General features: G+C 51.3%; 1 long non-coding RNA gene across 1 annotated transcript; it reads right to left on the bottom strand.

Moving 5' to 3' along the window:
• On the bottom strand, nucleotides 1-27,571 carry LOC308055498. The gene is made up of 2 exons (XR_013924540.1): nucleotides 3,724-27,571; nucleotides 1-3,691 (listed from the first exon to the last, which is right to left on the bottom strand). It is a non-coding gene; the product is annotated as an uncharacterized lncRNA (long non-coding RNA).
• Nucleotides 27,572-27,990: the final 419 nt, after the last annotated feature.

Here is a 27,990-nt window from a genome sequence, read left to right as displayed (position 1 = left end):
TAAGCTGGGCTGGCAGTTATGAAGAGCACTGCGGTTGCCCCAGCACCTTGACCATGCAGAACCCCTCCCGCCATGGTGGCCCAGCTTTGGGAATGAGTAGCCACATCCCTGCAGCCGGCAGACCTCCTCCTTGCCTGCTCTGCCTGGGCTTTGGGGTTTATCCTGGTGCTGTGCGTGTTTGTACAACCTGAATGCTGCAAAGCCCAAGCCTGGTTTAGAAGGAGTTGAAGCTCCCCACAATGATGCTCAGCGGAGGAGATGGCCAGTTCTGCTCCCCCGTGGGGCTGGACCCAGGGAAAGGGCTGGGAGCCGGGTGGTGGTAGCGGGATGAGGAGTGCAAGGCACAGGGCAGACGGGCTGCTCTGAAGACATGGTGTTTTCCAAACTTGCCACCCTTCACCCCTACCCTCAGCCCCTTTAGTCCTGAAATCACCGTGACTCCTGCTAGAAAAGTGAATGAGTGATGCCCCACCACTTCCCAAGGTCAGCCCCGCTCTCGCTCCTTGTAGGAAGGGAGGAATGAGCCCCAAGGTGACAGCCCGGAGCCTCAGAACGCGGGGAGGTCAGTCCCTCTGCAAGCAGGAGAAGGACGGGGCCAAAAGCCCCCGAAGACCTGCACAACAGCAACCTCCCCAAATCGCAAGCCACCTCCTAACCCCACAGCACCCCAAGTCCAGGATGGAGGAGTCCCCCCAGCTATGGCAGCAAGGACGGGAGTCAGAGACACGAATCTGGGCAAAACCCCATGAATCCAGCGGGTAGTGACAGCCGTGAGCCTGTCCCCATGCCTCGGCCACCCCATCAGTGGCAGGGGGGGACTGGGGCGCAGGGTGCTCTGCGGAGAGCGGCTCCATGCAAAGCACCGACTTCTGATTTGTTTTTAATGACATTGTTTACTGCTAGCAAAATCTCCCGGAGCCAAAACTTGTCTTTGCTAATAATAAACAAGCAAATAACAATGAGAAGGAGAAGGAAGCACATTTTTAAGCCATCAGGGTTTGATTTGATTGATCCTGGTAATAAACCCCAGCAAAATGGAGTTGTTAAGCTGGAACGGAGGTTGTAGATCTCCATCAATAATGTAAGTAGGGAAACAGGAACGAGAGCACTGCATTTGAGCATGCAAAAGCCCCACGGACTCAATGCCGAGATAAGGCTGAAAAATGCAGAAAGGCCAAAGTGAAGGTTTCCTTGGTGCTGGGGAGCCTGCCAGCTGGCGAGGAGACTGGGGGCTGCCACGGCATCCCAGTCCCAGTTAAGAGATGGGGCAGGCGCAGAAGCCAAAACCTTTTTCTGGACAGGAGGCTTCAGAAGCTGAAACCATGCTGGCAGCATCTGGTCATCCTGCTCCATCATCCTGCCCTATTTTCTTTTCCCCGTGTCCTTCCAGAGCCAGAGATCAGAGATCTTCCTCCCCCCAGCCCCAGCCCTTTCCCGTGCATCACCCAGCCCACGCACCACCGAGCCGACAGAGGAGGGACTGAAGAGCAAACCCTGATGCAAGATCTCAGGCCACGGCACCAAGGCTGCACCGTCCTCAGAGCCTTCCTGGTGCGTGCAGGGGAGGAGGAGGAGGGGATACGGGGAGGGAGGAAGCCTGGCCTTGCTCTCCTCGTTCCCCTTTCTGCAGGGGGTCCTTCATGCCAACAGCGCTCTGTAAACGGGGGGCGCGGGAGGCAGAGCCGCTCTTTACAAACCGCAGGGAAAGAGGCAAGATGAAAGCTTAATCCTTTAAAGGCTGGCTGGGTAACGGGGAAGCCGATAGACTGTTCTGGGAGCACTCCATCAGGCTGATTCTTATTTAAAATAGCAAATGGAAGACACTTCTGCTACTGTAGGATTTAAAGGCAATAAGGCGTGACTAATACCCCCTTGCTGAGCTCAAGCAACAGCACTTCACCAGCCATGCAGATTGGAGATGCTGTAAGTGGCTCTTTAATGTTGTTTTTTTTCCCTGAAAGAAAGTGATGTTTCATGTACTTGCAGAAGACATGCTCCCAGCCTCACATTGCTGGTGAGGGGGACTCACAGCCCAAGCCACAGGCCAAGAGAGATCTCCACCTTCCTGCTCCCCCACGCCCATACAAGCAGCTCACCACCTCCAGAGCTTTCCAGCTTATATTGTCCCATCTCCATTTCCCCCTGGAAGCACCAGACTGCCCGAGAGCAGGTTGCTGCAGAGTGTATGTGAACTTGCTGCAGGACATCCTCCACAGAGCCCTTTTGAGCATCCCCTGCAGCTGCTGCAGTCCATCTAGATGTGGCCACCTTAGAGCACGCTGTAGCATCCTCGATAGAGGTTTTGGTCCAGTAGGGCCATGGGATGATGGAGAACAGGGCTGTCTGGGGCTACCAGCCTGTCCTCTGCTCAAGTGAGATGTTCATAAAAGCAGAAAGACACCAGTAGCCTGGCTGTCCATCAGGGCATGGTCAGGGTCCCCACATGGCCGAGGGCACGCTGGGCGCCATGGGCAGAGCATGGGCTGCCCGAGCCCTTTCTCTCATCTCCCTGTCCCTCTGTAGGAGTGCAGCCACGGGTACCTGGCTCCTCCAGAGCTAACCCCTCGGGGAAAAGGTTGTTTTATGATGTGTTTTAAAACATCCAGCATCCTCTGAGATCCAGCAAGAGTCCCTCCTTGCTGCGAGGGCCGGCAGCAAGCCATGCTTGCACAGGTGAGAAAGGAAGATGAGAGGTGATGGAGAAATGTCCTGCGTTGACTGCTGCCTCTGGTAAAGCACCACGGGCCCTGAGCAAGCATCTGTGGTGGTGGGAATGTGCAGTTCATGCGTCTCCCTGGAGCAGCGAGGAAATACACGCTTGGCATGCAAGACAGCCCCGTGCCTGCTTCACCTGCTCCCACAGCGCCAAGCAGGGAGGACGGTTTGAAAATTGGTGTCACTGTAAAACACGCTGATGTCTTCAAGCCTTAGAGCAAATCGAATGTACAACGTGGCAGTCGTCGCTTGATGGATTTCCACTGCCTTGGCTCCTTGCAAATTACCTGCGGGGGGAAAAAAAAAAAAAAAAAAAAAAAAAGCGATATTTCCCTAACTGCTTCTTTATGTGGGATCAGCTGGTGCTGATGCTCAGGTGTTCACAAGCACTTCTCCGCAGACATCCAGCATGCCAAGATCCAAGATCCCAGGACAGGTTTCCAAAACCTGGGCTGATGCCTGGGGATGAGCTCAGAGGTGCAGAGAGCAGAGGGTGCTTGTACCAAAAGGCACCCTGCAGCTTTGGGAACCCGCTGGTTATTCCGAGGGGACACCCTCGCTCCATGGTGTACACAGGGTCCCACGTGGTCTCTCCTGCTGTCCACCCTGGCACACCTCCATCACCTGCTTGTCTTGGTGCACCAGGTGGGTGAAGGGTGAACTCCCACATGGGGGTGCATTGCTCCTGGGGGCCCAGACTGATCACATTTTTGCAAGCAGCTTGGAAAAGGGGTTGAATGAGAGTGAGGAATAACCCCCCAGACCCTCCCTGCTGCGCACCTACCTCGAGCAGCCTTCTTGGGTTGCACCTGGGAGCTGAGGACCAGAACTCTCCTCTCCTTCAGCCAGGGGCAAGAAGGAAGCTGGGAACACCCTGTCTGGCCAGGGAAAGGGAGACCGGCTTGGACCCATCCACCAGCGAGTGGTGAACACCAGACGCCAACCTGCGTGCCTGCCCCATCGACGGTGCAGCAACCTGCACAGTTTCCTACCCCTAGTAACCACAACCTGCACAGTTTCCTACCCCTAGTAACCAAACTTCACCCACTAGTTGTAAGAGCCCCAGGCCCTGTGCACCGTCCCCCGCGTGGGAGCCTTCGGACCCTCTCCTCTTCCTCCATGAGTGCCCTGACCACTCCTGGCAAGTGGCCGAGCTTTCTCCATCCCTACAAATGATTAGCTGCTCTCCATTTGCAAGCAACGTAGATTGTGTGAACATCCCCTCCCCACTCCTATCACATTAGGCACCAGGGTGAACATGGGAGGGAAGTTAAAGGAGAAAAAAAGTTTTTACTGGCTGCAACCACCCTGCCAGCATTTGGCCACTGCCAGCAGGAGCGGCACAGGCTGCTGGAGGAGCAGGAGACCTTGTCCTCAACCAACGCTTTTTGACCGCACGTGGCTGCAGGCTCGATGCCTCCAGGGACGTGCCATTCCCTGCCAGCTCAGCAAGAGCTACTCCTTTAATTGCATTACCGATGCCCGGACTTGGGGACAGGCACGCTGTATCCCACAGACAGAGCATGAAGGTCGTGCAAAGCCCTGGGACAAGGGACAGTGTGCGGCGATACGTGCGTTGCTGCTCTGGAGCTGCAGCGGGAGCCTGGCCCGTGGAAATCAGAAATTCAGAGCCACTCTGCTTTCCAGGAACAGCTGTGTCTCTGTCATCGGCATGAATTATGGCTAATGATAAGTTATGCTTATTAAGTATGTCAATAATTTACCCTCTTACAGACAGGAAGGACGTGTTTCATCGCCGCTCAGAGGCTGCTGCAAGTCCAACGAAGCAGAGCGTAAGTCAGCTGAAAGCAGCGTGATCCCCGAGCCGGGCTGCGGAGCAAAACGTCCCCAGGGTGCAGAGTGAGCTCCCCTGGAGAGACACAGAGCTGTGCAAAATCCCCTCTGTCCCCACCCCAGCCCAGCCCCCGGCCCCCATCTCCCTGGGGACCCACCAGTCCCTGTACGATGCTGCTCCCGCAGAGCACGCAAGGTGCAAGGGGAAGGTCAGGCACGCAGAGACACCTGGAAGATGCAACGTCCGTCTTTAAAAAGACATTTTCTGAGTGGTGAGGGGTCACACATCCTAAGGACGTGTTGCACGAGCCTTGCCGCAGGCAGCACAGCCTTGCGGAGCTGCTGGAAGGGCAGGACACACCATCACCGAGGTCTTGAGGGACCACGACCACAAGGATGGGGCGCCCAGGGGAGGCGACATGCCCGGTGTGTAAATACACCCCACAGCCCAGCCTGGGAAGGCCCAGGTTAATCCTCCTGCTGCCAGCCAGGCTGGGGAGACGCGGCCAGGTCTCTCCCTTCGTCTCTTTTCTCCACTTTCCTCACTGACAAGCTTGCTTTCTTCTTTGATTGCAGGGTGTTGGCTGGAAATTTGCCACTGCCAATTTTTTTCAATCAAAAAACCAGAGGATATGATTACATGCAAATGTCTGCCCAAAACATCTGCTTTTCTCCAACGTGTTTGATTACTCACTTGGAAAAAAACATTCCCATTTCCCCTTCTGCTGCTCCGGGTAGAAAATGTCCTTCCCTTCCATTTTATTGAAAGATTCAGTCTAAAACAGCGGGTGTGCCCTCACCCACATCTCCCCCTGCCTCTTCGAGGTCCAGTTTAATATCGATTTCCTTTTCCTCCCCACTGGAAGGGATGAAGAATTTTCCTTCCGACCCACACACATCCACAAATGTTTCTCACATCTTCCTGGACACAAAAATATGTTTTCTCGTAACTCAAGACCAAAGGCATGGGCTTGGAGTGGCACAAAGTGAACCGTTTCTTCTTCACTTTCTTGTCTTTTTCAAATACGTTCCTGCAAGAAATTTAAAATACATTCCTGCAAGAAATTTAAAATACAATCCTGCAAGAAATTTAAAATACATTCCTGCAAGAAATTTAAAATACATTCCTCCAAGAAATTTAAAATACATTCCTCCAAGAAAGGCATCACGGCTGTTTGTGGAGATGGTTGGTGACAGCAGCCATCGCCTTCTCCAGCCCTTCTCCACCCTGCAACAGCGCGTTTTTGAACTATCTCCCTTTGTTTTTCTTGCCTAAGACATTTGATTGAGAAACGCAAGAAACTCCTCCACCTCAAAACTTTGGGTTTATGCTTTCCGGCACTTAGCCGATTTTTCCAAAGCAAGAGGAGCCGCTTCTCACACGCGACCTCCAGTTTTCCCAGTTCTCCACCCAGACACACCACTATGGCCCCACTGTGGCGGGAAGCCAGCGGGCAGCTTGCTGACAGCCCCACACCTCTCGTGGCCTCCAAACCCCGCGGTATTCAACTGCCCCGTTAATTTTAACCAGGAGATGCTTGGATGGAAATAAAACCAGGCAGCTCCCATCTCTCCTGCGGGCTGGGATAGCCCCAGCAAGGCTGATTTAGGGACCATGGTTGCTCCTCGCTATCTTGCAGGTCAGTAAGAACAAGTTACACGCAGCACTACTGCAGGTCATTAACACTGGGTTGATCCTCCCAGCCTTTATGCTTTTTTAATTAAACGCTTTTAAAGGTTTATTGAAGTCTCAGAGGATCCAACTTCATTTCAGCAAGAATCGTGTTCTGCTGTAGCGAAAACCCTGTAGCTAATACAGTTTATGTGCAAACAGGGTTTGCCAGCCCTCTGGGTTGGAGAGTTGTGTAGAAATCAGGGCTGTGGAGCATCCCTTACTCCAGGGATTGCTCCAACTGAGCAACATGAAGTAGGGAATGAGCTCTGCAAGACCCTGGAGCTCCCAGCCGAAGCCTGAACCCACCTCCTGGCTGGGCTGCCTGCAGCATCACTGCCACGGTTCCCACCCGAGCTGTTGCGGAGGTTTTCTTGGCAAGCAGGGACAGCATGAGACCTGGCAGATAATAAAGGGTGGAACATAATTGATTTTACAAGGAAAACAGAGTTTCCAGAACATCCACTCAACAACAAAGAGATGCAAGAGTAGTAATTGGGAGGAAGGTACAGCCATGACTCACAGTATTATTAAATCACAAGCAAACACATTCCCAGCACTCAAACACAGTCCATATGCTCAGCTCCAAAACCAGCTAGATCTGCATTCCTTTCCAAACACCAAAACCACAGGGTTTTGTTTACTAGGGGCATCTGCGTGAAGCTACTCAGAAAAGCTCCGTAGCGGGGAAATGTCAACGCTTTGAACGCACAGACCTCTTGGAGACGGGAGTAAATACTCGTCCTGGCCTTCGAGGGGAACTGTGGTCTGGAAACGATGCTCTTACTGCTACTATTAGCATTAGTATTGGAGTGGCTGGATGTCTCAGATGCCGGCAAACATGACAAACAGAAGCCAGCACACCAGCTAGCCTTCCTTCTAGCTGATAAGAGAAACAGGGACCAGAGGGATGGAGACATCATGGCTCACAGGGAGGGAGAGCATCCTCTATGAGACCCGCTGATGGCACCCCAGAAAATGAGCAGCTCCTGTGCACAGAGTCCATTCATGATGCCCTTCCTGCAGGATTGCACTGAGAAATGAAGAGGCTTACCTCCATGGGAATAAAATCTGTCTCCAAAACAGCTCTAAGCACTGTATAAACCCCTGTGCATATTCTGAATGCTGAGTGTGGCTTGGGTCTCCCACCTCGGGGCGCAGCAGGATGGGAGAAAGTTCAGCGTGTGGTAAGAGGGCGAGGAAAGGCTTGGCACAGCTTCTGGTGAGGAGCAGCCGAGTAGGCAAAGCCAGTCCAAAATGAAAAGATTGCCACCAGAGAGGGGATAAGGTAAATCAAACCCTGAATGGCAAAGGGAAGAGGGAACCAGAAAATAGTTGTTCACCATCTGTTCCACGGCAAAAATGTGGCAGACAAGGGAACTAGCAAAAGCCAAGCTCGTTGCAGACAGCAAGGTGTTTTTCATACCATGCCTGTGATGCCTTTTCCTGCAAGGTGTGTAACTTCAGAAAGCGATGGAAAAAAATCGAGAAAAGAACATTTGGGAAAAAAAAATAATCAAATGTAAAGCAAACAGGTCTGTCCTGGAAAACACCTGCACTAAAAACTGGTGGGGGTGGGGGTTTGGGGGTGGGCATGCATCACACCTCGCTCTCCAATTCTTATATGTTACCCAGAATGTTGGGAAGGTGCCCACGCTGGCCCAGATGTCGGTTTGGACTGAGCAGGTCAGGCTATCCCTAGGTCACATCCCAGCCCCTCGCCCCATCTGCTCCCTGACGTGCCTTCTTGCAGCACCTCTCGGCTGACAGCACATCCTACCTGCCAAGGAACCGAGGAACCCCCACCCCAGGTAATTCGCTGCCTTTTGTTTCTTGAAGCAGCTGAGATTAAAGAGCAGCTCTTCAAATGTGACATTTGGGTTTAAAGCAAATAGTGCAGCATGATGGAGCAGATGCTCCTCGGTGCACTGCTGCGTGCTAGGGAAAAGGAGAGGATTTGGGGGTCCCAGAGACCTGCACAGCATCCACCATGGGGCACAAAGGTGGAATTCTGCAGGGTGCAAAGCCTCAAGGGTACCTGAGGATCCTGGTCACAGGTAAGTCATTGGACTGGGTGCTCAAGTGGACCCAAAGTCCTGGATCTCACCCCCAATTTTGTTTCAGCTTTGCCCAAATCTGAATAAGAGCAGGGCTGGTGTCCACCCATCACCCAAGGGTGCAAGCTGAAGGCCACCAAGGGTAGGGGAGCCGGGGCTGTGGAATTAGCATGGGTACGCCAGGATGTGAATGTGCAAAATGGTGATTTAACTCTAAACTCATTAAGTTTTCTCATTGAACAGAGACAACAATGGTTATTACCTGCACCGGATCATAGCAGAAGAGCAATAGCAAAGCTTGAAATAGATAAAATCCCAAGTCATTATATTAGCAAATTATCTGTTTGGGTCTGTTTCCTATTGACAGTATTAAGCCTATTTTCATTAATATTTCACTCTTCAGGGAAATTAAACTTTAATGAAAGTATGGTACTTACAATGCCAGTCTGATGACTCAAAAAGGAAAAAACAGCGAGGCCACGGCATCTGAACTATCCCTTGCAAATAAGTCATCTAGGAAGCAGAGTCCTTATTTATTTGAAAATTATGAGCCCAGACGCAAGTTTCTGGGAAGAGGCAGGTTACCTATGAGTAACTGCTGCACCAGGCTTCATGTGGCACGATGCGATGGCCTCACATGGGACAGTACGGGGGAAAACACGGTGGCCACGGACCCCCTCAGGGTTATGTCCCACTAGGGCACCCTGTCAGGGGTCCATTCGGACAGAATTAGCTTGAGCTCCGCGCTTTGCTCTTCGCATCCTTCACCCTCTGCGTTTCCTACCCGAGGGTGGGCGGCAGGCACCCGGGACACCCACCGCTGCCCCTGGCACCACATGCCGGGGTGAAGCAGGTCCAGGAGCCAAGGAGTGAGCTCTGAGCCGAATCTGTTGCTGTCTGTGTGACAGTGATGGACGGTGCAACACATCATGTACGAAGCCTCATTTGGAGGCTGAATTAATCTTGTGTGGTCCCAGCTGCCTCGGTCCCACCAGCTTCCCCCACCACCCCCAGAGCCCAGCACTTTGGAAACCCACTTACTGCTCAGCATTAAAAGAATATTTTTCTCTGTCGCCACTTGACATTTCATTTTTACTAAGACAAAGTAACTATCACTGCGACTTAGGGGAGAGCTGCCGCTGCAAAATGGCAACGCTCCCCGCTCTCCTCCAGACTGTGTTTGCTGGCACCGTGGCTGCTGATGAAAGAAAATTAATTAAGTTCTTGGAATGCTTCCTGGGCACCCAGTAGCACCAGCAAGAGAAGCTTTCTTGTAGAGAGAGCATGTGGCAAGCCCGGTTCTGCCCTTTACCTCGCCTCCCAGCACTCCTCCCCCAGCAGCAACGACTTCCAAGCAAGCTGACCCACTGCCCAGCAGTTCATGGTAGCTAGAGAAGGATTTTTTTTCCCCCTTTACCACCACACTTTGCAGCTCCAGGTCCCTGGGTGACTGGCTCTGCCAGAGTGAGCCCAGCAGCAAGCCTTTGCTGGGCTAAAACGAAGGGAGCATCATCACTGCTTGAAGACAGCTTTGCTCTGGACCACGCAAGGCACTGGTAGCACCGAGAGGTCTCTGCTTCCAGCACCACATCACCCCGAGCTGCAGCTCTCCCCAGGCCTGAAAATACTCGCAGACAACAGCAGACAGCTCACGTGCTCCTTCACTTCTCAGCCAGCACTTGCTCCAGCCATCGGTGAGGGCAACACAGCTCCTGCAAGCACCCACCTTGCCCTTGGGAAGTGCCTGCATCCCTCTATCCCAGGGGACCTGTGGCAGCTCAGCTCCCCAGTTAAATATCATCATTTTGTGCCTTCATCTAACCTGCACCTCTCTCTGCTGCCCTGCAGCTGCAGACGCATGAGTGTATCGATCCCTCTCCACCGTGCCAACTCCAGCTGTAGGATCCCTGGCACAGGGACCTGCTGCCAGCACCGAGAACAGGGGGCCACCGAGGTGCCAGCAGCCTGGGGCTACTCACCCACAGCCGGGGCTGACGTCCTTCTTGTGGACCCTGGGGCTGCACTGAGGCCCCTGTGCATGGCAGAGGCACCCACCGCCCCTACTCCATGTGGGTCTCCCATGGAGCTGGATGGAGGAGCTGGGGACAGCTTGGTGGCCAAAGCATGGTCCTGTCATCCCCAGGCTTCAGGTCCCCCAACAGCAGCTGCTGAAGTCCAGGGTCTCCAAGGGAAAGGCTTTTTTTGTCTGAAAATTTTACAGAAAAGGTCACTTCCTTGAAATCCAGCTTTTTGCAAGGGCACAAAAATCTCGGTTCAGGAAAAGAACCTGCGACCTGACATTGAGCTGCAAGTCAGAGCTGGAGAGGAAGCTCCCCAGAAGCTGCTGGCCCTGTGGTTACAGCTCACAGCTGGAAAGGAACGCTCCAAAATCCTCTTCCAGGGATTTTTCATTTTTATAAGGATCAAGCTTGAAGAGAAACCACCAACTGAGTAAGCATGGATGGGTCAACAGTGGCTGGGGTGAGATTTCACCCTGAGGATGCCAACAAGCTCCACATCCCCATATTATTTCTCTCCTTTATAACAAAAGTCTTAAATAAACAAAACCTGGGGCCAGAGGGGGAATAATCCCCATTTTCTCCAACGCGGAGCAGTGCATTTTACAAGTGGCCAGAAGTCTGTATTTTCCAGTCCTCCATGCTCATCATCAATTAGCAATTACACCGTTAAAGCTTTATTTATAAAGTTTGGCTTGCTTTTAAGACTAGCCAGAATGCATTTTCTCTTCTTTTATTTTGATTAGTAAATAAAATACCCCTGGCCCAGGAGCTGTTAGCGATGACATTTGGAGTAATCCTGAGTGATTTACCTGTCAAGAGCCACACGGCTGGTTTCGATGTGCCTGGGCTCGGCCACCAGCATCGCGGCACGGATGGGGCTGTTTGTTTTCCCAAAGCATTTTTAGCGGAGTAAACGACTGGCGGCTGCCTTGCGCCGTGTAATTTGAAGTCATTAACCGCAGCTGTACACACCGCTGCCGGGCTGACAGAGGATCACAAGGTGGCATCCCGGGTCAATGGAAAATTAAGGGAAAGTTGGCCACGTTGCAAAAAATTGTGCTTCATTTCTCGAGGAAAACTGGGGGGAAAATCTCCCCACTTGTCTGTAATTACAGGGACCCTGCGCTATACCAGCTATTCCGCAGCTCCTGAGACTTGTCTGCGAGGAAGCTTGAAGCACTCTCCTGCTTCTCACCCTCACTTACTCTTTTTCTGCCTCAACTCTCCATCCTTTCTTGCGGATACAGCCAAGCCTGGGAGAAGCAAAGTCCTCCAAGCAGCAAAGCTACCTTCCCCTTCACCTTGCTGTTTTCCAGTTGCATGGGAATAAAAGCAGAATGATTTGGAAGACTTCACGTGCTTCTGCTAAATCTGCAAGATCAGTTGTTTTCACGGCTTTCCCACCTTTCTGGTTGCCTGGGAGCTTGTTGCTTTTCACCCCAGGCTTTCAGTCCTCTCCCGTTCCTCGCTGGATGGTGTCGGCAGCATTTGTAGATGCTGGGACACGAACAGGTCGGTGCAGCAGAGGAGGATCGAGAACATGCTGCCAAGTTTCCCAATTCAATAAAATTTTATGCAAACAGGAATTGGCTGCTTCTGTGCAATCCTGTTCTTGCAGGTCACCCTGTTCATGTAAGGCACCAAACACAGCTTTCTGACCTGTCTTACTGGTTAAACTGGACAGAGGTGGGTGATAAAACCTGTAGGTGGCCTGGACTCGAATCCTTACAAGACCTTAGATCCCGTCACTGTTATCCATGTACCCAGCACAACCGATGCAGCTGTTTCACTCTGAAATATTACTAAATCTGCTCCCCCCCCAACCTGTGTTCATGTCTGGTTTTAGGGGGGGGGGGGGGGGGGGGGTGGGGAGGTCGGTCTCTGGGGTGTTTTGGCAGGGGAGCATCACTAGCCCTTTGGGTTTTGATGAGGCACGAGATGCCGGCAGCCCTCACCTTCCCAGAAGTACCTTGCTGAGCCCCAAATTAAGAAGCTATTTGTGCATTTTCAGCTTTGCCACTGTTCTCCCAGAGACCAGCCGTCACACACATAACATCACTTGGGGCGGGGGGCGGGGAAATGAAGTTTTAAGCTTTATTACAAAAAGATCATATTATCGGTGATTAAAAAAAAATAAACAAGGTACCCCCAAAGCACTACCAGCTCTGCCTGGAAATCCAGCAGTGCATGCTGCCATCCCTCCCTCTAGTGACTAAACCCTGGTTGTACAATCCCCTCCTTGGGTTTAGAGACATTCTCCTCCTAAAGCTGAAATTAAAGACCTGCCATCCCCACCATGCCCAGGGAGTCGCGACTCAGGGGTTGAAGGCAGATGAGCCAGTTGTGGTGGATCCCCAGCCAGGTGGGGATGCTGGAGGAACAGGCCACCAGGTCTCCCCAGTGCTGATAATGCTCATGGACCACCTCACTTCTACCCCCAGATTATTATATGTACTTTTAAAGAGGGCATAGCCCCGCAGCAGAGCTACCCTAGGTATTTGCAGAGCAAGACAGGCAGGACGGCGATGGGACAGGAGCATGTCCGGCTGGTGATCCAAGTACCCATGGGAGAAGAGGGGTTGTGAGCTGTTGGTCCCAGTTGTCAGGTTGGACCTCCAGCCCCAGAGCACTAGGTCCTGGTCCCCAGTCCCACTCTCACCTTGAAGCCCGAATACATGCCTTCACCATAGATCCTCCACTTGAGCAGCTTCAGTCATACCCCAAAGCCATTCAGGACAAGGAACTGCAGCTTTTGCCTAATGCTCCTCTCCACGCATCTCCATGCCCCTCCTGGAGCCCAAGCAGAGCTGGAGATCAGGTGAAAAACTAAATCCTGCTGTTCCCCACTGCAGACAGCCCCGAGCATCTGCAGCCAGGCTGCTCCATCCGAGCTACAAGCCAGCAGGGAAGAGGCTGGGGAGGAAAGAGTTGATGCAACCATCACCAGCGGCACAAAACTTGCTGCCATCACACACCAACCTCTGAGATCTGCCAGCCTGGTCTTGGCAAAAATTCTGCCTTTGTTGTCTTGTCAAACCCAAGCCCGGCTGCAGAGCCAGGCCTCCTCAGACAGCACTCCCATGCAATAAAAGTAAACAGGTTTAAGACATCACCCCCCATCTCCACAGGCATCCATCTCAGAGGCTCCCAGCGCAGTGCAGAGCTGCTCAGGCACTGCCACAGGGCTCAGGGCAAATGTTGAACCGAACGCTGATAGACAGCTTGCTTTGTGGTAAAGCTTTGGCAGAGTCTCTCAAAAGCCACCCCTGTCAGAGCTCAGGAAAACACCAGGGATGCTATAAAGTAAAACAGCCCTTTATAGGCAGATTTATGCATGAGCAAACGGCAGCGTTAAATCTGATGTCTCATCTCCAGCTCTGGACTAATATTCCAGGTCACTGCTAAATCAGGGAGAGGAAAAACGATTGCAGCACAGGAAGGGTGAGGATGGACCATGCATCCTTATTGTTTGCTGTACCAGATTTGGTCTTGCAGACAGCATCATGCTAAATCTTTTAATCAGCTTAGCTCTTCCCCACCCGTCCATGGGCAAGGGCCCCCAAGCCCTGCAGGAAAGCAGAATTGAATTGCAAATCTCTCACTGCAGCTCAGGAGCTCAGTCCCTGGGGCAGTCTGCTGTCCGGATTCTGTTCAACCTCCTTCCCAGGGCCGCAGCACCACTGCTCACACACTCTGCCCCAAGGACTGGAAGGGGGTTGAGGGAATTTGCCCAAATTGCTGGGAGATGGGGGAGATGTCATCAACCAGGACATCTCCGAGGTCTCTGGAGCTGGTCACCCAGGTTAAAGCACCCAGGAGCTTGGTCTCCCCATACAGCAAAGCTGCTTGCTGGGATCAGCTCTGGTCCCTTCGGGAAATGCCTGGTGAAATGCTTCACAGGCCAAATTTCACAAAAACTCTGAACCGAAGTCACATGCTGAAAACTTTCCCCGGGGGGGGCGGAAAAGAAAAGAAAAAAAAAGAGAAAAAAAAAAAGAAAAAGAAAAACAACCAACAAAACACCAATGTGCTTTGATCCAGAGCCACGTTTCACGCAGAGGTTTCTGCTCCCCGTGGGAGGTATTGCTCCTTACTGTAAGGGACACAACCATGTGACGAGTCCCCAGCACAAAGCTTTGTGTAGGAAACATCGATGGCGGGTCACGGGCAAGCTGAAACTCTTCTTTGGGTCAGGTGAGACCGCATCTGCCATGGGGTCATGGATGGTAAGGATACCACGGGAGGTGCAGCACGGGCAGAGGAACAGCTCAGCCCCAGCAGCAGTCACCTGGGGAACCTGCTCCCTGAGGCCAAGCAGAGCTCCCCAGTTGCTTGTTTTACCTGAAATTTAAAATAACAAACAAAAAAACATTAAAAAAACCCAACCCTAATCTATTTTTTCCCCCGTTACTGTTCACTGACCAAACTAACTCAGGAAACTACAGAAGGAGAAATAAAATTGACATCTCCCAAGGAAATCTAAGTGCAAATGGGGACTGTCACAGCAGCTTTCACGTGGGTGCCTCTACCTGAGATGAATGAAACGGAGCTGTAACTCACACTTGAGCTTGGAGGTGTGTGGGCGTTAAATGTGCGTACCCCGCTCCCACGTGTGCTGCTTCGGAGAGGCAAGCCTCCCTCTGCCTGCGCAAACAGATCAGTCTTGGCTATTTGCCTGGGATGCTGTGGCTGGTGGAGCAGGATGGGGCTCAGGATGGGGCTTTGAATCCTGCTGTGCCTCTCTGGGGAGGGGAAGAGTGGCTGGGGACTCCTCCGTGGGTGATCGCCAGGATGGAAAGAGCCAAGGTCCCTCTCCAGCATAAGGCATTAGTTTTATTATGGCATAGGTTAGGGGCAAATATGCAGGTTTCCATATGGCTTGAGTCCCAACTTCATCTACCTTATGTACCGTGAGCAAAGCCATCGTGGAGCACGCTGCCAAGAGACGAGCTATTTAGGGAACTGGGTCACAACCATAGTGAAACAGAACACGTCAGGTACGAGGCTTCCAAAGAGCACAAGCACCATATCATCGAGGGGTCACCTCCGAGGGGAACGAGTTGAGGACCCAAGATGGGGACATCCCGCCTTGAGCTGCTTCGCTAGTTCGTGGCTCCTAAAAGCTGTCTTCCACCTGGGCAACCCAAAGAAGTTCTCACCAGGGAAGCAAATGCCTTTTCAGCCGCTAAACCAGACCTTATGGAACATCAGCCACCATCCACTGTCACACTCTGTGTAGCTAATTAGTCACGTTTTGTGGGGAAGAATAGATCAATATTTTAGTTTTCTATGGCCAACTTGACACCAGCAAGACAACTTTATGACTCCGACAAGATTTCCATCTGCCTTGGGAGGAATTTGCTGTCAGAGAAGAGCTCTCCATTTGCCATCTGCAGCAGGGGAGGAGGGAAAGGCTTCCATCCATTAAACATGAGGGCGGTCAGGAGAGGGCTGCAAAGGAAAATTAACGCTGGTGCCAACTGAGAGCATCAGGGAGGAGAGAGAGAGGCACCATGTAGACGATCAGCTTCCACCACTTGGCAGAGCTGATTTGTTGAACCATCTGGGACCAAGAAACCCTCCTGAGCTTTGCTTAGGAGCCCCACGAGCCCCGGAGCAGATGCACAGTCGGGGTACACTGTGGTCACCTGTTTGGGTGCCTGTTTGGGATGCCAGCCCTGCTCCTGTGGCCAGGAGGTTGCGTGCATCACAGATCTGCAACAGGGCAAGAAAAACGCCCTCTGCAAACATCAAATAGAAAAGATCACCTCAGCCCAGAGTCTCAGCATCCAGATGTCGGGGGGGACCGATGGCACGGGCACAGCTCTGCCAAGCCAGGCACCAGTGGCCTCAACTCCCCCCTCCAGCCCCACATCACCTCCTCATCCATCCCAGCACAGCACCGTGGCTTGAGCAGACCCCTAATACGTAACCTAGTGGCGTGTAAGCCTCACACCTCCCAACCCCAAGGCAGCATCACAGCGTTTGCAATCACCTCTATTAAACCAAGGCTTGTGTTGACATTACTACCCCCGGCGGAGGTTTGCAACAGACCATAATCACCTCGAAGCAATGTCACGCAGGCTTAAATGATATTATAACATGAATTATTTAAGAAGGTCTAATGGGCTGGGAAGTTTAAATATGAAGAAGTTGTTATCCATGACTATTGCTGGCTGTAAAAATGTTTATGCTGCTTCATATCATATTACAGGCTATATGGTAATTTGCTAAAAGTAAAAGAATATCAACATTTGGAAGTGCTGTTTAAATAGAAGATCTAACACTGAGGGGATTGGGGCTGTCACGACAGGCAGCCCATGGAGGCTGCTCTGCTAACGGGCACCCCAAATGCAGTTGTGATCCCAAGGGGGCTCGGTGTGGGCAGCTGGGTCCGGGTTGGAAGAGAAAATAGAAGCAGAAATAATAATAAAACACTCCAGCCTCTGCTTTTTTTTGCAGTAGGTGATGACCAGGACCCCACTGCACTGCTTGGCCCCCCCAACCCAAACCAGGGCTTGTGTCCAGCATGATGCAAAAGCACCAAAAACCCCTGAACCTGGGACCCACTGAGACCTGAATTTGGCCCAAGCACAGCCGCGGCGGGGTGCTGAGCCTGCCCACACGGGCTGTGCCGTGTGGGTGCCCAAGCCCTGGTCCCCAGATCCTGGAGGTGCCCACACCAGGGTGAGAGCACAGGAGGCTGCTCTGGGCCACGCACGAGGTCAGCCCAGCACGGGGCACCGCGCTCCAGATGGATCCCTTCCTTAGCAGCCTGCGAGGGGCTGCCAAGCCCAGGGTGCAACACCCTGTGGACCAGATTTTTGGCAAAAATTTCATTTCAGGGAGCCTTCAGAGACAACACATGCTCCCAAGAAACGGCTAAGAAATCCACTTCTCCAGGCAGCACAGATGCACTGACTTTTCCTGCTGCTACAGTGAAGTTCCAGATCTCCTCCTCCCCCAGACCTAATGACTGAGCACAATAAAAAAAAAAAAAAAAAAAAAAGCGCACCATCCCTTCTCTCCAAGTGACTGGAGTATGATGCTCTAAATGTATACGCTCGGAATTTTTTTCTTTCCATAGCGTAACTTATTACCTAGAATTTTTAGTGAACTCATTTCTCTTTGAGAAGCGTGTTGGATGTTTGTTTACTCCTTTCTACCTCCAAGCAATCAGTTCTTCTAATCATCGCACATTTATGTGCCGTGTCACACCCAAGCGGGTCCAAAGGCACTTTACAAATCTGCTCCCCATCCCACATACAGCTCTGCCCAGCGCAAGAAACAAATAAGGGGGGGTGAGACCCATATACACACTTCTCAAGCGATGGAAAAAGCCGCTTCTTGCTTCTATTTTCATCTGATTAAGGACGGAGCGCTTTGTTTCCCACACAAACAGATATGAATCTCCTGTCCCTAAATAGTCCAACAATGCTGAGCTGCAAAATGACTCCGTGTTCGAAGAGGCTAATGCAGAACAAGCCAATAATGGACAAACTTTATCACTTAGCGGCGACGGGCAGGTTGCATTAGCATGCGGCGGCACTTGCTCGCCACGACCCACCCCGTGGAGGAGGCTCAAAGCAGCTCCGGAGCTAATGGCTTAGCATAATTCTGCCAGCAGCGTTATTGTACCTCACACTTGAAATGCAATCTGCCTCCATCACCGGCAATCCAGCGGGAAGCACAGGCAAGCAGCATTTGCCCCCAGCCACATCGCCTCCCCCCCGCAGGGTCCCCTCGTGTCACATCGGTTGTGCCGAGTTCCAAAATCAGCGTTGCCGCAGGGATGGAAATCAATGGCTCTTGTTTATAAATATAATTAGCTCAGTATGTTAATGATGTTCTCTCTGCTGGTCTGGGAAGTCTTTGCTGTGGACTGCCAGCCAGAAGAGGTGATGCTGCAAAGAGCTAGTGAGTACCAAGAGGTTTCCCTGTGCCCCAACAGGGAGAGAAAATGCTCTTCCCAGGGCTGAAACCCACTAAAAAGCCACTGGGTCTCCTGAAGCTATAAAACTCTGCAGGTTTCCCCCTTCTGCCTGACACACTGACAGTCAGAACAATTTACAGGGGAAGCAGTAAATGAAATAAGATGATCTGCACAGTTTATTTGCTACTGCTTTTCCCATAAAACACAGCTTAAATTTCATTTCACCTGTGTTCTTGCTTAAATGAAGCCTCATCTTCAGCTCCTATCTGCCTAACAACCCTTTTTCCACTTATTTTTTACTGCCTTGAACATTTCTCTCACCTTCACTTACACGATGCCAGTAAAAATGCTGGAGAAGCACCTTCAGGGAAAACTTTTCTTGGCTGAAACAGGTAGCTATGAATCAACCAGAAGCTGCAGGCGCTGCTGCAGGAGCTCACCTGCACCCCACCTCTGCCAGAGTCCCATCAGGGGCAGGTTTAATCAGAAAGTCACTCCAAAACCACTCCAGTTTGATGGATGAGGACTCAAACACTTGGGCTGGGGGTGGTCACGAGCAGGGCTGGGCTGTGCCAAGCAGAGGACGGGTAGGAAGCAAACCCTGTGCCCCGGGGAGCCACCACACCAGCATTTTCTTGCTGGAAGCAATCAGGTGAAATGGAGTTTTGCTCCCCACGGCCAAGATCTGGCTCCCAGGTTGCAACACACACTATGCAAACCCACTTCTGACCCAGCAGACCCCAAACCCTTCACTTGAGCCTCCCAACCCTTTGCAGCTACTTACACCACTACAGGCTAGCTCAGCCTCATCCTTCTGGTGGGACCATGTTTCTCACACCCTATCTCTGCTAGTGATCTTATAGGTGCAGAGAGCCATTAGAAAACAGCCCTAATTACTGCACAGGTGCCACATGCCACCTGGGGCTAGTTACCCCAAAACCCCCAATATATTAAAAAAAAAAAAAAAAAAAAAAATTCCCAGCAGCAGCCAAAGCTGTCAGAGCACACTCCAAACTTTTGCAAGCAGGAGGCTACGATCAGGATTGTATCTATTCCCCAAAATTGGGCCAGCAGCATGCAGTGCGCTGGGGAAAACTGCTCTTTGGCAGGGAAGGGAGAAAAGAAAAAGAGAATTTTTGCTGCAGAGCAGCTCCCTGGGTGCCTGGAGGCTCCAGGCTGGGACCACCTTCCTCCGTTGGCATGCATGAGATAAGCAGCTGCTCCTCCTGCTCCCATCACCAAAATCCATTTCTCATTAGAAATCCCAGCTTTTCCCCAAGTCACTGCCCACTTCCCCCTCAATTCCCCATGGGGACACTGGTCTGTTCATTCTGGTTGCCTCCATCCCCCACCCAAGCATCGATGTCACCCCCTCCCTCCACAACCCCCGCTTAAACCCTCACTTTTCTCCAAGCCTCACCTGCACCACGACTGCATTTATTGCATTTTTCACCCCCTGCTGACAAACACCAGCCCAAACTTCCAGCCCATCCAAGCAAGACCCTAAGGCAGCAGTGCTGTGCCTCTTGTTATTGTTATCTGTGATGTTTCTTTGCTTTATAGCAACATAAATAAAGCCTCTTATCTCATTTGCAGCTACACTGGTACCCTGATGCGCAGCCGGCCCTGCCTGGAGCACAGCCCCCTGCCTTGGATTAATCTTCATCTGTTTACTGACAAATATACATATTTCGTTTGCTCTGTATCACTCTCCCATCTGTTGTTTGATGGGAACCCATGAGCCAAGTGCTCATTGCTCTGCACTTGCAGGTGCAAAGCGGATGCACCTCCGTGCAAGCGAGAAAGAGCAGGAGGCAGTGCAAGTGCGCCGGGGTCTGCATCCACAGCGGCGCTCAGAACCCTCCTCCAGCTCCTGAGGAATTGCTTTGGGAGAGCATAACGACTGTTGTCCCCTGCCCGGCTGGGACACCACGTCTGAGCTACAAATCAGCACCTAATATTGCCTGGGAGCCTTGGGAAGAGCTTGGAGTAGCACCTAAATCCCTTGGGAAATGCTTCCTCCTGAAAGCCCACCAGCCTGGGGTGGCTGCGGGATTGTGGCTGCTCCGGGGATGTTATCATGGTTTTTATTATCTTTTAAGAGAACCAGGTAGAAGGTTTTTTGCTTCTTAGGTGTTTTGGTTTTTTTTTTTTTTGGTTTTCTAATGCTTCTTTTATCCAAACCAATCAAGATCTTCTGCAGAAAGCCAGTTTTTCCAGGGAAAAAAAAAAAAAAAAAAAAAAAAAAAGGATCAACAGGAGCTCCACGCAGCCCTGACCCCAAGTTCTTGTTGGTTTTCTCTACTGCAAGTGCTGAATAAACCCAATTTTGCCTGAGCCAGACAATATGCTGGATATCATCTTGCCTAACCTGTTGTTGCCATGACCAGTAATTGATAGCTGCATAAAACATCAGCCTTCTTCAGAAAGGCCTTACTGTCCCCTCGTGCTAGAAAAACCCGATTTTTCTGGCCCATCTTTCATCATCTACTGCACAAATAACAAATATTGGATTTTCATGAAGTCAGAATCCTGCAACGAATGAACGTCCTAAAGTCCAAGGTTTATCCTGAAAGACCTGGCAACAACATCCATCAGTGGGCTGGGCTGGCTGGAAATAGCTGCAGTATTCAGAAACCCTCAGAAAAAAAAGAAAAAGTTAGTGAGTTGTTACAGCTGAATCCACAACAGGGGCTGAATTTACTGAATTTACAAACAGAAGCACCTGGCTTTGCACTTCCAGTTAGGACAAGTCATCTAAAGAAGCAGCTTCTGATGTTTTAGTAGCCTGGGACTTTGTAGTTTTTCAGCAAAACAGATACTTCCTAGGCAAAAAAAAAAAAAATAAAAATAAAAATATGCAAATTGGGGGTTTTCATTATGAAATGTTCAGTGGAAGTTCTGCCTGCCTTCAGTGGCCATCAGTTAACAGGAGCTGCACCCCATGCCCAGGGAAATTCTTCTGTTTGAAATATTTGCAGTGAGGCTCACACCTGTAATACCGTACCGACACGCACCACCACAAGGGAAGTTATTTCAACCATTAGGTGAAAGCACTGTAAACCCCCAATTAATTTTTACATTCCTCCAGGAACCCCGAAAAGGCTCCTTTCCTAATATTTCTATCCCTCTATTTTCCTTCTTTTGATGTGAATGGTAGGAAAATACACGGCTGAGTTGTATTATTTGCTCTGACTGAACAAGACAGTCGCTCTGGGTGTTTCTATCACTATTTTTTTAGTCAAGCTCACCCCAAGAGCTAGCAAACCTGCCGGCAGCCAGCCTTGGGTTCAGTCAGGATAAATCTGCCCATGACAAAAGGAATATTAACAGGAAAAAAGTAGGTTGTGTGGGGGTTTTTTGTTTGCTTGCTTTTTAAAATCATAAATCGAGCAAGAAGTGCAGAGATTGGGCAATGCACCAAACAGAAGCGGGGCTGGTTTAAACAATCTGCCCCGTTTTGCTTTTTGAGAAAGAAATTGAAAAGCATCAAAGATCCTCCAGTACAGGGCAGGCACCTTTTGCACCTCCACAGTGAATCCCATGCCCAGACTGCCCAAGTGCTTCAGGACCCAAAGTTACGCCTCCACCACATGCCACAAAGCAAATGACCCCAGGAAATCCAGCCCGCTCCCTATTTACCCCTCGGTGCACGCTTTGCTTGAGGCCACTGCGTGTTTTTGGTGCAGAAGAATAAAAGAAAGGAGCAAACGGCAGGTTGCGTTCGCGGGATGCAGCTGAACTTCGGGATATCTTTTACCTTACTTTAAACCCACCGATGCAGCTCCTTGCAACAGGCTTCTCCTGCGATCCATCTCTCCTGGCAGAGATGCTGCAGTCAGAGGTACTGAGCGCTGGAGAGTTTGTGGGATGCATCACTTGTAACAGTGAGGGGAGCAGCGGTGCAGCTGCTGGGGAGCCCCCCCAGCAGACTGCAGGGGTTGCAGGGCAGCCCACGGTGGGTGAACCCCTGGGAACAGGGACAGGGCATTTGCTCTGGTCTTGGTGGGTGCAAATGCAGCACACGCATCCAAAGCTGCTGGGGGCTGGGGAAGAAAAACCTGGAGAAATAACAGATTGGAGGGTGGTTTCCCTAAGTTTTCCTTGTGATGGAGGAGAACAGAGTGAGGGAGAAACAGAAAAGGAGTTTGTAAAAGATTTAAAAGAGATCCAGATCTGTGAATACAGATTTTACAAGACTCTAATGAAGACCAGAATATGCTGAGAGTTAGCAGTAAAATACCCACAAAACCTTCAAGCAGTTTCTTAGGGAGATGATTATGGTGCCAGGAAAAGTAACGTGCATGTGCCAAGGGCTAAAAATCCAAGGAAGACAAATAAACCTCAGGGAAAGGCCCAGGAATAGTTCATGAGCTGAAAAGAAGCCAAGTTTTGGTTCATCCGTGCCCAGCTGTGAATTCAGACACTGGCCACTTGCACTGGCTGTGCCCTGAAGAGGCAGAATTCGGGGCACCCCTGGCCACCCCCCCCCCCCCCAAAACCTGCTCCATCACCTGGGCACCTCCAGCATCAGTATGGGACCTCTGCTCCACCAGGCAGGGGCTGAGCCCGTAGGGCTTTTCTCTGGAGAGGGTATTTCAAGGGTGGGTGGCAGGAAACATGCTCTCTCTTTCCTCTGCTGCTGCTCCACTTTGCAAAAAGCACTTTACACACCCTCTTGAACGGAGACCAACCCTCGTCACGGAGCTTCCTCGCCACCACAAACACATACACCATTTCCCTTCCCTCTTACTCACACTGGACCAAGGAGATCCAGTGGAAAAAACCCTCCTGGACCAAGGAGATCCACTGAGAAAACCATCCACCAAAAGCCCAACCCCACCAAGCAGAGACCGCCCAACCCAAGGCTTATCTACTCTTTGGGGAGTGACCAGGAAGGACCGGGCTTGTTGGAAAGACCCAGGGTCCATCAGTACTGGTCCTAAGGCAGCCCAAGAGCATCCCCCCACTCGAGGCCACGTAGCCCAAAGGCAGTGGGAAAGTTTCATGTGGATCCTTTGCTCTGGCAGCACCACGACTGTGGTTGAACCCAGACCTGCAGAACCTTCCATATCCTGGCTCCCAAAGGGAAACCAAAAAGTGTCTCTTCTGCCCAGAATAATTCATTCCTTTCAGCACAGGGAAAAATAAACAAATGCGTCCTCATTCGGATTCAACCAGAGATTTTTTTCCCCCAGAAATTTTAGTTAGAAAAGCAATTGTTCTTGCAGAACAATGTAATTGTTCATGGCTTCCAGCCGGCGAGGGGCAACAGCAGAGCTAAAGGAGCAAGGGGGGATGGGGTGGCAGAAATAAAAGTCTTCCAGGGTAGCAGCAGTCAGCCTCAAATAAGCAGGTACCCAGCTTCCAGACAAATATTCAGAAGCCCTCATAGTGCCAAGCATTGTGAGGAAAAGCTGACGGTGCCTATATTAAGAGCAGGAAAGGTGGCTTTGAATGGCATGGAAGAGCTGTTGCTCAATTCAGGGATGGCTTTACAAAAGCGGCAGAGATTGTGTAAGCAAAATGCAGCCTGATGGCTTAGACATGGTCTGTCTGGTACCACTGAGCCTCAGGTAGAGACACGATCGGCGAGGGAGTGATGAGAAGGATGCGGAAAAGTGGCAGGGAGGATGGGCATGGGGACTAAGGAACAAGGGAAGTGGGAAGACAGGAGCCTGTGGCCACACAAAGAAGTGAGAAACCTGATTTGGCCATAAACCCCAGACAGGTTTCCTCCTGGAGCCGTTCAGCCTCTCAAGCACACAGCCACGGCTGGATGGGACATCGTCCCCCGACAGCAGGCAGCGGCGCTGTGCACTTCGGTGTGCTCAAGAAGCTTAAAACCTCCTGGAATTCACAGGAGAGAGGTGGGCACCTACCAGGGGAACATGATTTCGCCCCCCAAGGAGCACAGAAAGGGAGACCAGGTCTCCCTTCAAGGCATTAGAAGGTCCAAAGGACTAGAAAGTCCAAGATCTTGGTTTCATCATCAACGATACAAGTCAGCTCCACTAGGAATTGGGATGCACAGACATATTTCAGGGCACAGGTGGGAGAAAAACTTGGTGAACTGGGTGCAAGACTCTCTTCAAAGCACCTGAGAGCCTGGAGAGATGAGCAAAGGGAGAACAGACATGCAAGATGAAAATAATCCAGATTTATCTCGTTATTGATATGGAGAGTTACTGGCACTGATGTGGCAATGCAAGGATTGCTGTCTGTCCCCAGGAACTAGAGGAGCAATGAGGACATATCATGCTCTATTAAAGCAATCTCTAGAATAAGGTGCAATAGGGTTTATTGTCATTTTCTTTTTAATTAGCAGTATTTAACTTGTGCTCTGAAGTCCTCTAAGAAGGGCAGAAGGGACCCAGCTCCCTGCACAGGGTTTTATATTGGTTGGGTTTCCCGGGGGATCGGCAGTGCTGGATACTGAAGGGAGCATGGGCAGAGCAAGCCACCACTGCTAGAAGAAACGTATACATTGTGCTGCCTTATTTTCAGTTATTCTCAGTTTTTACTAAAGCATCAACCTTGATGTTCTCCATCACCAGCGAGCCAAGTGCACGGTAGGCAAAGCAAAGTCTTTCGCAGTGAAACAGGTGGAATTCCCTTAATACTTGTTCCAGCAGGGACACTGGGGGCTCCTTCAGGCTCCAACCCTTTGTTGCTCCCTTACAACAGCAAAACTATTGGACCCTTTTTGAAGAGTAACAACTTACACCCTCCTCCCCGTGGGACAGGGAGGCTCCTGCTACTCTGCTGTGCATGAAGCATCCTCCAGACCACCCCAGCAGCCCCCTCCCACCCTCCCAGCCCACCCTGCACATTGCCGGCTGGTGGGTCTGCTCGTAGAGGGAAAGCAGCTCTTATAACCCTGCAGACACTGCTCACCCCCATCCTGAGGCCACACACAAGACCCTCGCCCCACAGGGGGATGCTCACGGGTGATCATCCCATGAGGGGATGCTCAGCCTCACAGATTCCTTGATTTCCTGCCTTGTGGGGGATTTTAGGAGCAAGCAGAAGTGGAGGCAGCTCTGTTCATCTCTGCTGGTAACCCCAGTGTACTGGGTTTGCGTGGCCAGGTTTTGGTAGGGGGGGCTACAGGGGTGGCTTCTGCAAGAAGCTGCCAGAAGCTTCCCCCACAGCCGATGGAGCCAATGCCAGCTGGCTCCAAGACGGATCCGCTGCTGGCCAAGGCTGTCCTTACCTTGACCCACGAGCTTTTGGTTGTATTTTCTCTCCCCTGTCCAGCTGAGGAGGTCAGTGACAGAGCGGCTTTGGTGGGCACCCAGTGGGTCAGCCCACCAGCCCCAGGAAAAGAAGTGCCGCTGACGGGCTGCACTGATGCTGGGCATCACCTGATCCCAGCCAGCTTCATCTGCTGCTCTATCAAGTAATTTATCAAGCGACCAGGGGACAGTTCAGACAAAGCGAATGGATCTCATTAGCATGGCGCTAACGATTTGGCACTTTAATGGAAAGAGAGGAGCGTAGGAAAATACAAGGGGTGAGTTGCCCATGAAGCTCTCATCCCATCTGCCCACAGGGCTGGCAGCACAGCAGATAGCGCATTGGTCTTTGCTATCAAAGCCTGTGTCTGAAGGCTCTCATTTTTAAAAGAGCTGTTAGCACGTGAGAAGACTTGAAATTTTGGCTAATTCCCTTGTTTGCAAGAGCTTACAGTTCTCAGGAAACCCTAAAGGGTGTAATAAAGAGAAGACATCTTTACTTCAGGAGTTGTCCAAAAAGTCGGGGCGGGGGGCCCAGCAGAGATACTGGGACTTACATAGGAATGGATGCTCCTGACAGGCCCTGGGATAATCCCACCTCTAGCTTCACACTCCAGAAGTGCAGAACCAGAAGGAGGTGAAAGATGCCACCTGACACCACGCAAAACTCTGCAAGCCAGCCACGGTGACTGCCAGGTCCTCCCTGAAAGAGATGGGAATCACCGGAGCTGGGCTGCATGGGAGCATGGTCCATAGGGAGATGGACCAACCTTTCCTAGAGATCTCCTCAGCCGTATTTTGCTGTTGGCACGGTAAGCTGAAAGCCTCAGTGATCTCCTTCACTGGTAGGGTGGACCTTGACAAAGTGCGTCTGAAAGGGCTGGGCATGACCCAGCTGGGAAGCCGGGAAGTGGTGGTCCGGAGATGTTCAATGCACTGGCAAAGCTCATGCTCCAAAACCCACTGCAATAATTAAATCCGCAAGCTTGGATGCATAATTTAAGTGTAGGTGGATCCATCCCATCAGGATCCCCAAGGAGAAGGAAAATGGGAACTTGGTAGGGAAGTTCCTGCTTCCTCAGGCCCTCCTGCAGAAAGTGCCAACCTTATAGCTCTGTGCTGATGCATTGTGAGGGGGCAGCTGAATGAGTTTCTTAGTTATCTAAGAAATGTCATTAAAAGGAGCAAATTGGGCTGAGTGAGCTGTTTGGTATTGCAGGGAGAAAGGGCAGCTTGGACCCAGAGGGCTCTGTGGGGTCCTCCTGCACCTGCAGTGTCCGGGGGGAGCAAGCTGTGTCCTCTTCCCACTGCACCGAGCCCCCACAGGGCATTGCCTTTGCTCAGCCTGCCTCCCTGGAACCTCTGAGAACATCCACCCAGTCACCTGGAACTACTGTTAAGTGCAAACAATCCAGAAAAAGGTGTCTAAAAACCTTCCCTTCTGTTTAAGAAGGATCGGCTGCAAGCTTCACCTAGCCAAGGGGAAAGTTACGGATGATTCCCAGTACAATTGAAGTGATGCCTCAGCAGTAGGAGTGACAGCACTTTGTGGCCAGGACCAAGGCAAAAAAAAAATCACTGGAAAATTCCTAATTCAGTGGTAAAGTGAGAGAAGCCAAGAGCCAAGACTTTCCAAGCAATGGGGACATGGGCAGGAGCCAGAGATGCCCTAGTAGCTCAGTGTGATGGCATTTAGAAAGGCAGAACGGGGCAAAGAGAGGATGGGCTATGCCTTGTTCCAGGTCTCCACACACTCCAGCACTTGGTCTGTCCTCGTGGCCACAGACACATCGCCAAGGGACCACCAGGGTCCAAAAGTTTTGGTTGGTGACTTAGCTTGGCATGAGCTCAGCCCCCAGATCAGCACTGTAGGGACCAAAAAGCACGTTAGATACACCTCGCCTACAGCGTGCAGGGATGGCCGATGTAGGGAAAGCAGAAAGAAACATCTGCACGTGCGTGCATAATATGCAAAAAAAAAAAAAAAAAAGGAGTAATATTTCTTCAGAGCACTTTACTCAGTGCAAACATCTTCAAATTGCAGCCCAGCTGACCGTGGCTGTGCAGCCTCTCAGCAGCCTGATGCCCTCATGCCATTAGCGCATCCTTCCCTCCCCTGCTGTAAGGATGCTCGCAGCAGCTCTCCAGCAGCAGAGACAGGAGAGGGCACAATCCTGCCCTGCTCGCAGCAGGTTGAGCCTGGCGGTTTGGCTGCCCTTCCCTGCAGGGTGCTGGTCCGCACCGGTGAGGTGTGCAGCAAGAGGAGGAGGGCGGCTGGTTTCCATGTACTGACAGACCCTCCACTGGCGTCCCCACCGCTCCCGTCCCGACCTCCGTGGCAGAGATGGAGCGATAATATTGACGCGCTCAGCCTCCCCTGCTATTTTCACCTTGCTGCCAAGGCAAGAAGCCTGTCAGCTTTGAAGACACTTGGCTGAGGAAGTGCGAAGGACAGGAGAGACCCTCTGAAATGTTTTCCCAGCTGATTATAATGAATATTTATAATATTCATATTATAAATTAATTTTATATTATATAATATAAATATAACTATTTTATT

This window comes from Falco punctatus (assembly GCF_963210335.1).
Source record: "Falco punctatus genome assembly, chromosome: 19".
Taxonomy (NCBI): Eukaryota; Metazoa; Chordata; class Aves; order Falconiformes; family Falconidae; genus Falco; species Falco punctatus.
This window is presented reverse-complemented; position numbering and strand designations above follow the sequence as displayed.